This window comes from Megascapheus bottae, chromosome 3, assembly GCF_031878675.1.
Source record: "Megascapheus bottae isolate mThoBot1 chromosome 3, mThoBot2.hap1, whole genome shotgun sequence".
In the NCBI taxonomy this organism is placed as follows: domain Eukaryota; kingdom Metazoa; phylum Chordata; class Mammalia; order Rodentia; family Geomyidae; genus Megascapheus; species Megascapheus bottae.
The window spans coordinates 76,253,398-76,271,699 of NC_143511.1; the positions used below are offsets into that span (position 1 = coordinate 76,253,398).

The 18,302-nt window shown below is 40.2% G+C and overlaps 1 protein-coding gene across 8 annotated transcripts in view; it reads right to left on the reverse strand.

The window, feature by feature from the left end:
* Positions 1-18,302, reverse strand: part of Astn2 (astrotactin 2) — an 854,736-nt gene that overhangs the window by 766,354 nt on the left and 70,080 nt on the right. The window lies entirely within an intron of this gene.

Consider the following 18,302-nt stretch of genomic DNA (forward strand, 5'->3'; position numbering starts at 1 on the left):
TGCCTGTGTTCGTGAGCAAGATAATGATGAAGCCAAGCCTCAAGACAAAGTATTATTCCACCTTTCAGCATCTCTCAGTGTCAGAATTTAAAACTGAAAACTCATCACAGAGAAATCAAACAGGCAGGTAATTAATACCAATGAGTCTAAATAGAGTATCACACCGCCCTTAGAAAATTAGCAAAACACACAGATACTGCTTCTAGAGGTTGTGGTAGGGGAAAGGAGAGTAGTCAAAAAGCTCAATACAAATGGTATTAAACCATTTATTGTTCCCATATAAAAATCCTAGAGACTGCATTTGTTTTGAGGTAGTTCACTGGGAACGTGGACACAATAATAATCCTTCAAGGGATAGTTAGTAGACTAAGTGGAGGCAGACCTGGAAAGAAACTTTGAGGGGTAACATTTTCCAAGTTCCAAGACAAAGATTCTTCATGGAACTTTGGTAAGCTAAGGAAAAGGAGTGTCAGATTACTGTGGAAGTGGTAGTGATGGGAAAAATCCTCAAAAACAAAATGACCAGTCCAGCTACAGAAAATTAAGTTAAGATAATCTGAATTAATTCCTCATCAGATTCTCTGTAGACATACAGCAAAATCTATGGTGAATAGATTTCAGGAAGTGGATACATACAAGTAATATGCTAAGATAAAGATGCACATGTCTGAAAACAGGAGAGAAGCAGAGGTTCTGTTAATTAATGTTCAGGTAGGTAGCTGTAGGAAGCGAGGAAGGAGAGGAAAGTTGAACCCACATTTGAGAAAATCAAGTATGCCAAACAAATATGCATGCCAAGCATAGGTATGACTACATTATCTCTGATGTATCTGTGGAAGGGGGTCTGGCAATGCTTTCGTCTTCTGTGAGTTGGAAGATGAAAAACCTGATAGAGAAGTCCCTTGGGAGGCTGCTAAGAACCCATTCATTGCCACTTAGCAAATATTTGTTGAACAAGTATCAAGTTCCAACCATTATCCTAGAGGTAGAGATCGAATGAGGAATAAGGCAATCCTTCAGCACATTTACTGCACATTTAATATGTGCCAAGTGGCCTTAGTGAACAGGTTTCAGGCTTCACTCATTTCACACAGAGTTTGGCTAACAGTTAAGTGCTCAATAACTGTTTGCTCTAACAAAGTGAAAAGACTTAAAATGAAAAGTTGAAGCCTGAGGTTGGGGGTAGGAGGTAGGGAGGAAGGATTCCAGCAAGGCCCAGGAACATAGAAGATTCATGTAAGATCTTATCCTGGTTTCTGTTGCAAGCTTTGATCATTGCTCTATACCCCTGAGCAATTCCCCTTGCCTACCCTGGGGTCAGTTTCTACATCTACAAACTTGGCGTCATTCCTTGGAGTAGCTCATGAATAAAACAGAAAATGGTGATCAGATGGAAAGGGCTGAGATGGAGAAAGACACAGGGACAACGTACACAGTCGCAGAGGCTGGAAAGACAGAGTGCCAAGAAGAGGAAAGCGGATGGAGGCCAAATTTGAGAACCTTTGAGAGTACTCAGAGCTGCTGATCTGCACATCTGCCAACTCCCAGGACTGCTTTTCTGCCATGACCTACTCCTTGAAACATATCAGGCTAAATAGTCAATGCTATTTCCCACTACTGTCATTATTCTAATTACTGAGTTCACTGGTGTTCTCTGTGCATAGTATACACTGTGGAAAAGCACTTTCCAGAGGACTGTTAATGAATCCCTCACTATCCCTAAGTTTGGCACAGACTGTTGAGTAACTTTTTTTTTTCTTCCTTGGAAATGGGCACGGGAATGGGTTGAAGACTGATAAGGTCACTCAACCAGACTAAGGCTAATTCAGGAGGGGAATGTGAAAATTGTCTCCAGCCATTCATCAGCTAACCCTTTGAGTTAGCAAGCCATGAATGGGTCAAGAAATTGAGCATGGTGAGAAGTAAGTAAGAGCAACTCCATTAAAAAGTGGGTGATGGGGCCGGGAGTTTGGCCTAGTGGTTAAAGTGCTTCCCTAGCATGCATGAAGACCCGGGTTCGATTCCTTGGTACCACATATAGAAAAAAGCCGGAAGTGGTACTGAGGCTCAAATGGTAGAGCTCTAGCCTTGAGAAAGTCCAAGGACAGTGCTCAGGCCCTGAGCTCAAGCCCAGGACTGGCAAAAAAAAAAAAAAAAAAAAAAAAAAGTGGGTGATAAGAAACAGTAAAAAAAAAAAAAGAAATGAGAGGCAGAGAGACAGAGAAATGTTCTTAGAAGTTGAACAGGGTAGAGAGATGAAATGGAGATATGAGTGCCATCTGAAGGAGTTGAGACTAATAGGAAGCATAACTGTCTCCTGAAGCCAGGAAAGAAAAGTGTGATGTCTGCTAGAGAGGCAAAGGAAGGCAACTTCCTACAGAAGATCACTGAAGATTGACTTGCAGCTGAAGGGTCAGAAAGACATCAAGAAAGACTTCTAAGAAGGGAGAAGATATGTCTTCATTCAGTCAAGAAAACAAAACCCAGAAAAGATGAAAGCAGTTAAGCTGCTGTTTCAGTTCTGGGTAAGAAGCAGCTGCTCTATCTTCTTCAGGCCAAAGAGTTCATTTGTCAACTCACTGTTTCTAATCTAAATCTCTTCATCTATCTTTAAAAAAATTATATGCATTTTCTGTCTATTCACACAACTGAATCAGGATGCATAAAAAAATACCAAGACAAGGTTCACTGTCTCCTGTTGCAAACTCTAAACTTCTGGCGGGATTATGCCTTGGCCAGTCATAAAGGAGTAGAAGGGAGTATTCAGTATGACTCCAACATTGCTATGTCAAAGTCTAAGCTACTTACAGTATCAGCCAGTAGGAAGCAGAAGAGGTGGAAGGTACCTATTCTCTCCCTAAAAGACAGGACCACGTACACTGATCAGATATACATTTGGGATCCCTATCACTGGATGGGGATGGAAGAGAATTAGGGCTGTGTTTTGGAAGAGAAGGATAAAGGAAGAACTCCCGTAGGAAAGGAGGAAAGGAGATTCATACATATTAGAGTAACATGTAGGAAGGTAAACAGAGAGAGGTGTCAATTCTTTAGCAAGGAAACCTATATATCTTTCCACAGATAGCGACTGTTCTCTTGCTGCTGAAGAGATAAATATGGGGCCTAGAAAAGCCAGGAGAATCTGGAAATAGTAGCTACCATTATGGTTTACTATGTTCCAGGAAGTGGGTTCAACACAGAAACAATAATGGATCTGGCTACCATTCATAAAGCAAACAATGTCCTTGAAGCAAGCGCTTAGCGTTTCTCTTGCACTATCTCTTTTTATTCTGATTCTGCCCTATGAAGTGTGAACCCTCACCACTTGTATTTCCTAAAGAGGACTCTGGAACTCAGAAGGGTACTTTAGCCAAGGTCACCAGTAAATGACAGAGCATGGACTTGAGCCCAGGTTTTTTAACTTTCACAGCCTATGCTTTTTAATCTGTCATCTGAGGACTCACCTCAGTGTACCCGAAGTTACCTTTTGTAAACTCATAAACTGATGGCTAGTGTCCCTCACAAAGTCACTTCTCAGGGCATCCTAGCTTTTGCTATTACACTGCAGTTTCCCAAATCAGGTCACTCCAGGCAATTCCTAGGAAGTACTGATGTTGGGTGGGAGGGGTGATAAGGAAAATCTATGTTCAATTTATAAACTTCATCCTAAAGTTTCAAGAGGCCCAACTGACCTGGTAGAAAAAGAGCTCGAATGAAAGCAATGGAATGGACCTTAACCAAATGTTGGGGGATGAGAAAAAAAATAAATGAGGTTTTCACGAACAACTCTCTCCAAAACTCTTCTAATGAGTACTGGGAGAGTGAGAGACTCTGAGGCATTTTGGTTAGTGAGTCCATTTTGAAGAAAAGAAGGCAAAGGCGAAAGGCATGAAGTCTTCAGCACCAAGCATAAGAGGATCCAGCTTTCATAACCTTGACACTTCAGCTTGACCATGGATAGGAAACACTGTCTCCCAGCCCAATGAGTTTTCCTTACCACTCACTCCTCCTCCATGTCAGCCTGCAAGAATACGTATAGGAAGACAGAATGTAGCAGAGATTGCTCATTCTTCCACCACAAATCAAAATACAATATTCCCCTTTCATCAGTAACAGAATCTACCACGTTCACTGGGCAACTTCCATCATCCATGGAGCTTGAACAAGGGAAGGAAAGCAAGTTGAATGGACATGAATCAATATTAGTTCAAGTTTGCATAAAATTCCTAAAAGGAAGAAAAGATGCCATGCTCTTGAATATTTTTCTCCCCTTGAATGCAATGGACAGAGAGCCATGTTGTCCAAGAAGTGGTATGAGAATAGAGTACACACATAACTAAAGAGTGAAATAGAAAGACCCTGGTCCCAGCAAGGTGACCTATAGCACAGAATGCCTAGAGGAGAAACAAAGATCCATCCATGCATGGCACTGGATCGTTAGATTCTATCACTATAGCTAAATCAATACTAATACAGGGAGTGAGAATTAGAGGAAAGTGGAAGTTTCTTGCTTGCAGAAGTCCCTTTTTTTTTCTAGCGTATTTACTGAGGTTTCATAAAGAGAAGGACTTGGGAACTGGCATGAACTTCAAGGAGGCTGATACTGCTGACGTAGCATACACATTCCAAGCTTTAGAGTCCTCATCCACTCCATGAATCCAGTGAGATGTTTGCACCATTGTGAACAAGTGGGTTGATCAATCTGGTTATTTAATGCATCTACCCACAAATGCTGGTAAAGAGGAATTGAAATATAGTAAATGCTAGAAAAAGAATGGATAGTGTACATCAAGCACATCACCTATTCTGGAGGTTCCTGGGACCCTATTAATTACTATCATCCTGAAATATCTTCCCCTTCAGAAACTTGGCTGTTAATGGGAACAAAGTTTAGACCCAAGTCCTAACAAAGTTCTTTTTGTTGTTGTTGTTGTTGTTGTTGTTGTTGTTGTTTTTTAATTTAAGCATCTGAGTTTAATTTGGGTGTTGTTGTATAGAAGAGTAGAAGGAGTATATCTCCTCTCTTTTAAATTTGGAAGCCAGATAATTACCTTCCTCTTTCTACAGCTTTCTCTTCAACAACCCTCCATTCATGTCCCATTTAATTTTCACACCTATTCCGAGATGCTAATTTTCTTTCAAACTTCACTGAGCAGGCTCTTCTGTATAAGAGGAGTAGAACCCAAAAGCTAGAAAATAGAAGGCCAACACTGGGAGTCAGTTTCTTTTCCTCTAAGGAACTCCAGGCTTCACACAAAAAGAAGAAATAAATGAACACTTTTCTGTTAGTCTGTTTTGTTTTGTATTCTAAAACTATGTTATCTTTTAATGATGGTAAACAGTTATTTATCAGATATCTACCCTGTGGGGTTTGGCCTCCCTTCTTTATCTTGCAACTTTCAGAAAAGCCTACACAGTAGGTAGGATTAGACTATATAACAAATGAGAAAACAAGGGCTTAGAGGGCTTAAGCCACTGTCCTGAAGCAGTAGCTGAAGTGTGTTCACACACAATGTATATACAGATGTTATGATAGCACTATTCACTAGAGTCAAGGAATTCACGCTGCCAAATGTTCATCCACCAAGGGACACTCGGTGACATGTGATAAAGCCACATGATAGTTTACATTGGGCCTTAAAAGCAATAGTGTATCCATACCTGCTCCAACAGTGGTGAACTTCAAAACCAAAAAGCTACGTGAAAGAAGCCAATCTCAAAACACTTCACATTATATGACATACCTAGAGAGTACAGTACTGGTTATGTAGGCTTAAATGAGGGGGAGATGGAAGGAGAGAGAGGAGCATAATAAGATAGTAGCTAAAAAGTACGGGTTTTATTTTTGTGAAGAGGAACATATTCTAGAATTACCTAGTAAAAATTGCCCGTATCTTTGTACTGAGATCTATTGAATGAGTAAATCATATAGCACGTGAATTCTATCTCAATGCATCTTGAAAAGAAAAAAAAATCTGATGCCTGAATCTGCCTGGAAGATACCCAACTCTTGTTTATTCCACCTCATCACCTGGCCTTTGGCATGTGCCAACTCACTGAATTCTCAGGATGGTTTTGTGAGGTGTGGACGAGCAATCTCATTTCATAAATGAGGAAATTGAGGGCCAGAGAGGAAAGATAATGGGTTCTCTTGCCAAAGGAAAATTTAATTTACAGAGACAAAAACTGATTTTCTCTCCATCTCCATACATGGGGAGAATGTATTCAGGCTCATTATAAAACAGAGAAAGTGAAAGTTGCAAAGGACCCTAAAATGATCTCGAGATTTTTTCAAATCGTCTCCTATATGTCAAAAATGTAATGATGCCCAGGAAGATAATCTGAGGTCACTGTAGGAGGAGTAGCAAGGTTCAGTTGGAATGGATTTACCATTCTATTGTAGATATTTAGCTTCTACATTAAGATTTCCTTGGGAAGTACTGTTAAGATAATCTGGAAGCCACTGGTCCTGTCCAACTTACTCCTTTTAAACACAGGATAGCTGAAATGAAAGAGGAATGAGATCTCCTGAAAATGCACGGTAAGCTAATGTCAGTGCTGGTTGGGTGTTGGGTGGGGCCAGTGTCCTGACTCCACTCTCATCTCATTCTTACTTGCTTTTGCTCTTGCTTATACTCATTCTGTTTCTCTTCCTCTCCCTTTCTTCATCTCCCCGCAACTCTCTCTCTCTCTTACACAAACACACACACACACACACACACACACACACACACACACACACACACAACCTATTGATCCAAGGAGATTCGACTAAAGAATTAGGCCTTGCTCTCCAACCTTTCCTTCACATTGAAGATCATAATATCTTTTTAAAGGGCCAGATGCCAAACACTTCTTTCTCTGCAGGCCATATGGGCTCTATAGCAACGAACCTGGCCATTGTAATGGGAAAGCAGCCAGAGACAATTGAGAGAAAAAGGGGAGTGGCTGGTTTCCAATAAATGGGGTAAGAAGACAGATTTTTTACCTATGGGCCACAGACTGTGACCCTTTAAACTCGGTCAGTCCTTCTCCTCTCTAGGTAGGAAGTGATATGATACAGGGGAAATGTGGTCCCTCCTCAACATGTGGAGTGAGGGGCATTTCTGTAGATCAGGACCTCAGAAGCTAGCATATATCACCTACCTCTTTGTGTAATATTATTGCTTGCATGAAGTGTCAATCTGGAAAGATTTCCTGAGAAGTGGTAGAATCTTTGGATGGTAAGAAGAATGATGAACCAAAGTAGACCAGTTCTCTACCTTTATCTTCTAAGATTTTGCTTCATAAGCTTGTCCTAGCTATGGTGAGTTCATCTTTCACTCTTTCTCCTTAGAATGCTTGTCTTCAGACTTTCTGTGGCTCACAGTTCTTATTTTTCTGAGTCTTGACTTGACTGTTATTTCCTGGCAGGTTTTTTTGTTTTGTTTTGTTTTACTGTATTTTATTGTTGGGATAATGTATAGAAGGGTTACAGTTATATTTATCAGGTAATAGTTGCACTCTTTCTTGAACCTTGATACCACTTCTCATGTTTTTGTCCTCCTTTTCCCCCCACACCCTTCCAATCATCTTCTTACTGACTTTCCCTCTGTATTCCTAGATACTTATCACTTTCTTAAATTTCATCACATACAGTTCAAGTTGATCCTTCTAGCATGACACCAACAACATAGTAGTAAATATATGTTGAAAGAAAGAGGAAGGAATGAAGATTCCCTAAATTACTATGATTTTACTAATCATTCTCACCACTTTTCAAGTACTTGTGTTAGAAAAGTACATGGCTATATCACAATATAAACGTCCTTACATTAGGAAGGTCAGTCCAATGAGGGATGTCCTTCAACTGGGTGTGTACTTGCCTGGAGCATAAAAACTGCGCTGCAAAATAGCTGGTTCTGCAATGACACTAGTTGCCAAGCCAGGGACTGTACCTGACCTGTAGAAAAGGCATTCCATTACCATTAATATCTAATTAAACCTACAAAGCTCTTACCTCTCTATTCTTCCTTATATTTTTGCAAATAGAGAAAATGAGGCTCAAAAAACAAAACAAAACATAAAAGAAAAAGCCCACTCACAACCTTGATCTTTATTGAATCTCAACATCTTAAATCAACCAAGTTGTAAAATCCTACCACCAGGTGGGTAAAAAGCTCAAAGACAAAAGGAAAGAGGAATTTATCCAAGATCATAGGGAAATGGTGTTGCAAATTAAGACTTGAACTTGTAGCTATTTGTACCCAAGGGTGAAATCTCACCATTCTCTCTCCCTTCCTGCCACTCTTTGGATGAAAAACAGAAAAGAAAGAGAATTATTCCAGGCACACAGTTAGCAATGTTCATAAATCCTGACAATATTAACAACACACGACAGCTTCATTGAACAAATTGGCAGTAAATGTAGGCAGCTTAAGGAGGCAGGAGGTCTGTAATGAAAAAAAGACCACCAGGCATGCAAAAATATTCTGTTCTGCTCTTTTCCAAGTTGTGCATGAAACAAGGGCTCAGACAGGAGGTGCTGAGAAGGGTGAGAGTCTGAGGAGGTGTATGCTCAAAGTGTGAGAGTATGTGTGTGAGCATGTATAGCCTGCACATTGGTGCACTGTTCCCAAGAGACTCTATGGGGAACAATCCATTCGTAAGTTGTCACTCATCCTTTATACAAATTAACCTCCATCCTCCTTGCAACTGGGATTAATTTGCCCTTTGTTTCCTTGACATCCAGCTGAGGAGAATGAAGAAAAATTAAAGCAAGGTCTTCAGGAGGTGAAAAGGGGAAACCGGGGTTTCTGGGGCCCAGGAAAACCTAATTCCTACATTCTCCTACACACAAGAACAACATAGCCTTCTATTTCTAATGATAGTATCTAATGTTGTGCCCATTCTGTCTGGATTGATTGATTTACAAACACAATACCTGCTCTCAAGAACTCATTTCCATAGAGGTTCCCGCCAGCCTGTGTTGTTTACAATGTTTTGTCCTGAAGTTGGATGTTTGATTTTCTACTCTTTCCCTCAAAACATCTGGAATTAAAAGCTATTGCTCTTGTTATTTCTTCTTCCCAGATGACTACATTTCCTCTTGTTCTCTGCTTAGAAACCCAGGTGTAATGGGAGTCTATGCCCCCAGAGTCCTGGTCACATCAAATTTCCAAGATTGGAGGCTTCATTCATTATGAAAACCTTTATCGTAGTCTGTAAATTATGGGGAAAAAAAGAAAAAAGTTAGGAACATGCAGCTTTCATTTTTTTTCTCCCTAGCAGTGAATTGTGTGTGTGTGTGTGTGTAAGCGTGTGTGTGTGTGTTGTGTTTATGTGTGAATAATGCTAACATCTAATTAAGGAAGATGGAATTTAATGGGATGAATTCAGAACTTCATACATAACCCTAAGGCAGATATAGATACGGATGCAAAAGCAAGGAGTTCCCACTTAGCAAAGTGTTCATAAAGGCCAATGAGGAGAAAAACAGCCAAATTGCTAGATGGCAAATTATCTCATTGTTCACAAGGGGATGCCCTGCAACTTCTAGGTTCCAAACAAAAAAAAAAAACTATAGCACATTGAACTGAGTCATATTTTTGAAAAATAATGGTGGGAGCAATGAAAAACCAAGGGAATTTTCATTTATTTACCTAGTACGTGTTGCAAAAGATCATGCATATGTCACCATACCATGTTTTGCATATGGCGGTTTACAAGCACCACTTTTTCAATTCTTTTAATAACCATATAAAACTTGTTGTAGACAAACATGAACAAAAAAACCCATTTTTCAGACTGAAGTATGAAAGATTAGCCAGAAAATAAATTTCTGAAGGTGGAACAGCTTTTAACTATATTCTCTGCATCCATATAACATTTTCACTGTTAATTCTCTCTGTTAGTGGTTCTCATCTCAGGTAATAAGCTGGCCACTGGTGGGTCACATCTGTAATCCTAGCTACTCAAGAGGCTGAGAACTGAAGGTCCTGATTCAAAAGTCATCCCAGAAGAAATGCTTAGAAGATTCTTATCTCCAGTTAACCAGCAAAAGTCCAAACTCAGAGATGCAGCTCAAGTGGTATAGCACCAGCACTGAGTAAAAGAGACAAGCAAGACAACAAGGTTCACAGTTCAAGCCTCAGTACCACATGATACACATACACATATACACACATACACACAAAAAGAAAAAAGAAAACAAGGTCACCAGTTCAAGCCTCAGTACCGCGATACACACACACACACACACACACACACACACACACACACACACAATTCAAGTAACGAATTATCTTCAAGTAACCAATATGTAGACAGTATTTTAAGTGAAAACACTACGTTAAGATGCAATGACTGAGATTAACAGTAAAGGGGAAAACTGGAAAACAAACTACTAATCTAACATCCAAAGCATAAGCAGTAGGGTTAGTGGAGTTAGTGATTGCTTCTGACCTTGAACCAGTCAGTTTAATGGCTATAATAAATTGGCTCATGATACTTCATGCAATTAAATGAGGAAACAGATGTTATCATTCTTTTCCATGTAAAAGGGTTGCCAAAAACCTAGCTCCTATGAATTTTTACCACGCAAGATGTGTTGCTGAAAATCTATGTCCTATGAATTTATCTGAATCTAATTTCGTTCTTACAAAATAAACCAAATAGAAAATCAATGACAATTTATCTGTCTCTGATCTATCTATGATTTCACAATGTTTACTACTTCCTCCATTATCCTTTCTTCCTGTTGGACAACCTGGAGAGGATAGGAGAAAGCAAGAATATCATTTTGCAATAAGGTACAGATACCACTCTCCTGTAATAATGTAATATATTATATTACAAATATTGTACACATGCTACCAATTCTCTATATATATGCTATTAAAATGGCATATATATGTATATTACATGTGTTTATATATATTTGGTGTTTGTTCTGGGGCCAAACTTGGGGCCTGGGCACTGTCACTGAGCTTTTGTTCTCAGATTATCATTCTATCACATGAGACATAGTTTCACTTCTGGCTTTTTGGTCTTGATTGGATATAAAACGTCTTACAGATTTCCTAGGCTGGCTGCCACCAAGATCTTCAGAGTTCACCCTCCTGATTAGTAGTAAGGATTACAGGCATAAGCCACTTGTACTCCACAATAGTAGAATATATATTAAATCATTACTTCTTTTCAGATTATCCTTTAAGATATCTAATATTTTGATCTAATCTCATGACCAAAGTAACCTCAATGTGTCTTTTAATCTAATCCCCTAAACCAAATTTGCCTACTTAGCTTCTATTCCTTCCTAGATCTACACCCCATATGTCTTTGCTTTAACCTATGTTTTTAACATGCAAGAACTCTACCCTACAGCTCTCCCTTACTTATCAGTTCATCTATCCAGTCACTCATCTTCTCATCTTCAGAATTTACAAACCTGGTCTCAGGTAGCCTGTCTTGTGCTTAGCACAGGAGCTGGGCATCTGTGGCTCACACCTGTAATCCAGTTACTCAGGAAGCTGTGATCTGAGGGTTGACATTCAAAGCCAGCCTAAGCAGGAAAGTCCCAGAGGTCTTATCTCCAATTAACCACCAGAAAACCAGAAGGGGCACTGTGGCTTACAGTGGTAGAGCACTAGCTGAGAGCTGAAGAGCTCAGGGACAGAGCACAGGCCCAGAGGTTAAGCTCCATGACCGACCAAAAATAAAATAATAAAAAAAGTAAAAAAGGTAGAAATTGATGACAGAACAAACTCAAGGATACAGGGGGAGGAGAGGAAGTGACAAATATTAGTGAGAAAGCTTAAGATCTGTCTCTGTTCACGTTCAAAAAAAAAAGAATTGAGGCAAATCTTAGCGAAAAATCTTTTTGGATAAGCATCTAAACATATTCAGGCATCACATTTGATACCTGGAATTTTATTGTTTTACTTAATATTAACTTTGAAATAAATCAGCTCTAGTAGATAAATCTAGGCAAGGGCATTGCTGCCACAGCTTCCAAAAGTACTAATAATTTACCAAACTTCTGGATGGTTTTGTTGGAAATGTGAGGAAATAATTGGATTATCTTTGTTTTCATCATGGGTTATAGCACACTTGCTCATGAGGATGCTATTTTTTGGCACCCTCTTCTTTCAAAGCTGGATGGACAAATTCAATCACTCAGCCTTGACTGCTCTTTCTTATCAATTATGTAAGCTCATGCTATTCTCCAGGGGACAGTTAAGACCCCCCCTAATCCAAACTGACTGAGGGATGACACTGGAGACTTCCCCCAGTCTACTGGCACCAGCCAGGCTTCCCTAAGGGTAAGAGGTGTTAATCTGAGTGGCAGGATTAACTTCCCTGGATTTCTGGCTCCAGCATCAAACCCCAAACCTACGTTCTCTTCCTAAGGGTCAGTAGTATTTCCCAATTTTGAGATGAAGAAATAAAAGCTCTACCCATACAACTTCTTAATATTTTTGAGACAGAGTTTTACTATACTTCTCAGGTTGGCCTTAAACTTTTAATCCTCCTGTTCCAGTTTCTAAATATTGATACTTCAGACATGTACCACACATCTGGGTTTGTCACATAAATTAGAGATAGAAGGAAAATGACAGAAACTTGAGCTTGCCTGAAAGAATGAGTTTACTTTCCATTATCCTATATCACATTTGGGTTAATACTGGGTGTGCATGTAAGATGAACTTATTGCAAAGTTAAAGCCTAAGAGGCTCTGTCCCACTACAAAAGGTAGCCCTCCTCGCTCGGTCTCTCTCTGTGTCTCTCCCCCTCTCCACCATTTCTCAATCTTTTCCTGCTTGCACATGGCATAAACTCCCTCCCCCTCTCTGTCTCTCTCTCTGTCTCTCTGTCTTTCTGTCTCTGTCTCTGTCTCTCTCTGTCTCTCTGTCTCTCTCTCTGTCTCTCTCTCTGTCTCTCTCTCTGTCTCTCTCTCTGTCTCTCTCTCTGTCTCTCTCTGTCTCTCTCTCTCTCTCTCTCTCTCTCTCTCTCTCTCTCTCTCTCTCTCACACACACACACACACACACACACACAGTTTCCGCCACATCTCCAAAGTCATCAGACCCACTACCCTAACAAATGCCAAGTAAGTAAGGAACTGCTTTCTGACCTTGCCTTTGCAAAGAATCCATAGAAAAACAGTCTGCCTTGTCCTGGGGAAACTTTCACGTTAAGAAGTAAGACGCCAACAGCTTCCCTGAGACCCATTTTTCCTGAGATTAATGTCAGGCCTCCCATGTTTCCTAATGAAACCTGACACTAACTGAGAAAAATGGACACATTAATATTGAGTTCATTAGTAAATAGATTACCCAAATGTTTGGGGTAAAGAGAGGGGAAGGTGAAGCGAGATGGAGAAAGGGGGAGAGAGGCGCATATACGACTCAGCTATTTTGACAGGCGCCTCTCCGAGGACCATGGGCTGATCAAATATTTATGGGTTTTAATGCACCAATCTGTTAAGTCAGGAAACATTCCCCTTTACCAATTTTTTAAAAAAGATTCCCATCAGATGCCATAACATTTCACTTAAATGATAACTGAATTCCACAGAGGAAGAGGCATGGCTGAGGACATGACCTTTGTCTTCTGGATAGGAGGTACTAGTGCCTACTTTCTCAAGACATCACACCCTCAGCCTCTCAAACCAAGAGAAGAGATGAACAGGAATATATCTAAACGGTGGTTGTACAGGAAATCAGTCTGAATCCCTTGCTAACTTCCTCCTACCCTGCTAAAGAAGCCAATGACCCAATAGACGCCATTGTCAATCTTACGGATCCCCATGAGGACAATAAACTCAAGATGAAAGCAACAGCCAAGAGAGTGGGAGTCTGGCTCTGGCTCTGCCCCTTTCTCCATGTAGCATTCCTCACCTCTGGCCTTTGCAAAAAAAAAAAAAAATGCTGAGGGAAGCCCTTGCCTCTCACAAAATCACTGCCATCCTACTCAAATGGTACCATGAGAAGAGATACTCAGTATAAACTGTCAAGTGTCATAAAAGGAGCAACATTGCCTTTTTTATATAAGACATCTCTAACCTTTCCCAAGATTCTGTGTCAGCTCTACTAAGTAACTATTCAAGGAGGCCTTTCTTTCTGCCGGCTTCAACACACACAGGAGCAACCAACACTAAGCCAGACCCTCACTAGATAACTCCCAGGGCCTTTGCATGGCCAGGAACACTTTGATGAGACTTGGGGAGGGAAGAGGTTTATGTAGCTCCACCACAGTGCTGGGTTCCCCAGATATCCAAAATCAACCCTTGATTATAAGGCCAGAATAGATGGAATAAGAGGATCAGATGATCTCTCAGAATTATTGTTCTTCTTAGTGCTTGCATGTCCCTTAAAGTCCTTGAGCAAATGAATCTCACGTCATGCTCGGAGGACACACTTAATAATAGTGAGGATAGAGAGAAAGAAGGAAACAGTCCAGGTAGAAATGGACCCCTGAGAAGGAGATGTTCATGATTCAAATAGTTTCTTTTCTGCTTGCTGCGTTTCACTCTGTCATGGGTACTTTATTCACTGAGATAGGAATGATCTGCCAAAACATTTTTACACACAAAAGATGGGATACACAAGCAGGTGGTGAGAGACAGAGGCAGACATATGCTCTGAGCTGGAGGCAGAAGCTTGCCTATTCTTCATAAGCAGAAGGTTAAGAAAACAAATGAAAAAAAAAAGAGAAAAAGAGGAAGAGGATGAAAAGGAAAGCAGTAAACAATCACACAAAGCCAATGCCACATTCAAATCAGTTTCATTGTATTGCAAATGGCAGTGACAGTTTCTTACAGGGCAAGGGAAATCCTTTCAGAAGGATCTTCTTACATGGTCCTCTTGCCACCCAATTTATTAGCGGGGGTGAAGGGGAGCATGAAATAAATGTCTAGAGTACATAGGAGGATACAAAAAAGGAAGCAAAAAGAAAATGGAATCTGTTTTCCAAATCTTCAGATGTGACTCACTAACTCCATTGTGAAAAAGTGAGAGGTCACTGAGGAGTTCATGTCTCATCTATCCTCGGCATAATGGGAAAATCCTTCCTTCTTCCCGAAAAATATCTGCACAAACTATGCGCCACATGCATTCAATTCCATTAGTGGTAATGGAACAAGATTGTTTCAGAAGTTGTTTTCAATTGCTTGAGTGCATCCTTCGTTTAGACAAACAAGAATAGATGAGCTATTAGACTGAATTTGAAGGGTTGACTCAAGTTTGCAGTGTACTCATAGGCCAGGTGGAGGCCTGGTCAATGTCTCTCCCAATGGCTGAAGAAGTAATATTCAGCAGCAGCATCTCATGTCATAGATTACAAAACAGAGTGCAGCTCTTCATTAACTGCTGTTAACTGAATACAGGGTCAGAATGGTCCACTCCCACCAAGTGTGGATAGGATCAGATTCAGAGACCACAACAGAACATACACAATAAAGTGCCAGATGGTCAGAAGTGTGAATCTCCCATTCTGCCACTTCTAGCTGCTTGACTCTAGGCAAGTCACTTAGCTTCACTAAAACTGAGTTTTATCCTCTGAAGAAAAAAAAATGAACAAAGGCAATACAACTTGGTTGGAATCATGTATGTGTCAAGGATGGTAAAAAGCTGGTTGGAAATCATATAGAAATCGAGAAATTCTAATTAGCACTGCTTTGAAACTTCTCCAAGCAAGTCCTTCTACTGAACATCTTCCTCTCTGTGTGATTATGGTGGGTGTAAGTTGTCTAGTACCTCAAACTCAACTCCTAGTACTGAGCTAACTGAATAAGATTATTTGACCACACATCTCCTCTGGATGGGTCCTGTTTCCTTGCTTGTAAAGCAAGAGATGGAACTCATGTCTGACTTGGTAATTTGCAAACTGTGGTTTCAGAATAGAATTATATTTTAAACATGTACTGCTTTTGGCTCATGCTCTTTGTAGATTGCTTTTCTTTTCTTTATGTCATTATCTTTACATAGTTGTAAAAAAAGATTTACCATTTAACAACGCAGTTTATGACTACATTATATTGATCAATGTCACCCCTTGCAACATTTTCAACCATACCTCCCCTGCCCACCCTCCCCCCCACTCCCCTTAATTTGGTAGGATATACATTGGATTCTTGACTGAATTCTCCACATCTCCTCTTCATTTGTCTACCTAGTTCTCCTTGATCCCACCCCACTCCTTTCAAGTACCTGCCTCCTGGCATTTATTTTGCTGAGCTTTGATTTGGCCTTTCTATTTGAGCTATCCCTTGAATCTACCATATTTCAGTTAGTACATTTGTATGCATTTACATATGTGGGGCTTGAAATCAGGCCTTGAGCTTTCTTAAGGATAAAACTCTACCACTTGAGCCACAGCACTACTTCTGGCCTTTTCCATACATGAGGTACTGAGGAATTGAACCTAGGTTTTCATGTATGCTAGGAAAGCACTTTACCACTAGACCAAACTCCTGGCCCCCATATTCTCTTATAAATACATAAATTAAATCTATCTTCATCCTGTAAGGGAGAACATGCATCCTAAACAAACCCTTCATAGAAAATGAGAAAGCTGAGTGCAGTGGCTCACGCCTGTAATCCTAGCTACTCAGGAGACTGAGATCTGAGGATTGCAATTCAAAGCCAGACTGGGCACTAAAGACCATGAGACTCTTATCTCCAATTAATCACTAGAAAAGGGGAAGTGGTGCTGTGGATCCAAGGATAGGGCAGGAGCCTAAGCTGAAGAGCTCTGGACAGCGCACAGGCCCAGAGTTCAAGCCCATGCCCCACCCCCCCAAAAAAAAGAAGAAAGAAAAGAAAAGGAAAGGAGAAAGATGGATATAATAAAATAGTCATAGGCAAGGAGCCTCAGACATATCCATACTCCTGGCCAGATTTAATGGAGTTTCTTGGAAATCAAGAGTATTATAGAATACAGTGAGAGAAAGCAGTGTCTCAATGACAGTGAGATCACATCAAATAACATTCTTCAAGACCACAGGTCAGAAGTGCTGGAATTCTGTGAATCTGCTCTGCTGGACAGCTCCTTTCTTAGCCATCTTCCTAAAGCCACAATGATAGCAGCACCTCCTCCTGGTTCTATACTTTCATTGCCGAAAAGAAATTCTGAAAGGTAGAAGTCTGTTTAATTGGCATTTATTTAGATTGTTCTATTAAATTCCTTGCTTCTTCCATGTTTCAGTGTTTGCTCACATTCCTTGGCTTGTGGTAGAAGCACTCCTAATCATAATGATTCCACTTCCTATGTCTAAAGTCAGCTCTTTCTTCCTCCATTTCTTCAGGATCCTATGATTATTTCAGTACTGGACCACCCTGATAATACAGCAAAATCTCCTTATATCAGCAATATTATCTCAATAACACCTGCAGAGATCCATTTGTTCAGTGTGTGTGTGTGTGTGTGTGTGTGTGTGTGTGTGTGTGTGTGGTGTGTATGTGTGTGTGTGGTGTGTGTGTGTTTATCTATGATCTAGTGGTATGCCTTTTAGCAAGTAGTAACAATAGATAATCATTAAACGATACTTTGAGACTCAGAAACCATGATTAGGCTTGGCATGAGTCACACCACTACATCCTCACCAACTGCCTATGATGTGATTTCAAACCCATCAACACCTGAGAATACTGATATATAGAGAGTGGAGACACTTGACCAAGACTGCTCAGGTACCAAGAAGCAGAAAAAGCTCAATTCAATCTATAGAATCTACCCTCAAGCTCACACTAATTAGACTAGTAGCAACTTTATCTTTCCTACTAGAATATAGATTTTGTAGAAGCTGAGATTTTTGCATTTTTACATCCTTCCTCCACCTTACCCATAATCCATGAGTCCATCAATAAATGAATAATTAAGTGACTAATGAATACAAGGCTAAAATGAGGGAAGAAGAGAAGAGTAGATCATGAAGGCAGGAAGGACAGGTGTACATAGAAAGTAGAGGCACAGAAGAAGAAAGAAGGAAGGAGAAAGAAACTGAAAGGACTCAGAAAATGCCACACAGTGTCTCTTATATAATAACCTCATAGATTCCTAAAACAGAAAAAGCATCTCTGAAGGTGGCTTCATCACCAGTTCCACTAGATGGGGGGAGGGGGAAAGAGAACAGAGAGATACACAGATAGAGACAGAGAGACTGAGAATGAGAACATAGAGGAAAATCTCATTCATTCCCAAAGGTAACACTAATAGAATATTAAGTCTTATACCACTGCACAGCTAATAAGACTTCAAAGCTCAATATGCATGAAAATGAATCATGCAGGCAGTTTAGGTACCATGTAGTGAAGCTGATGGC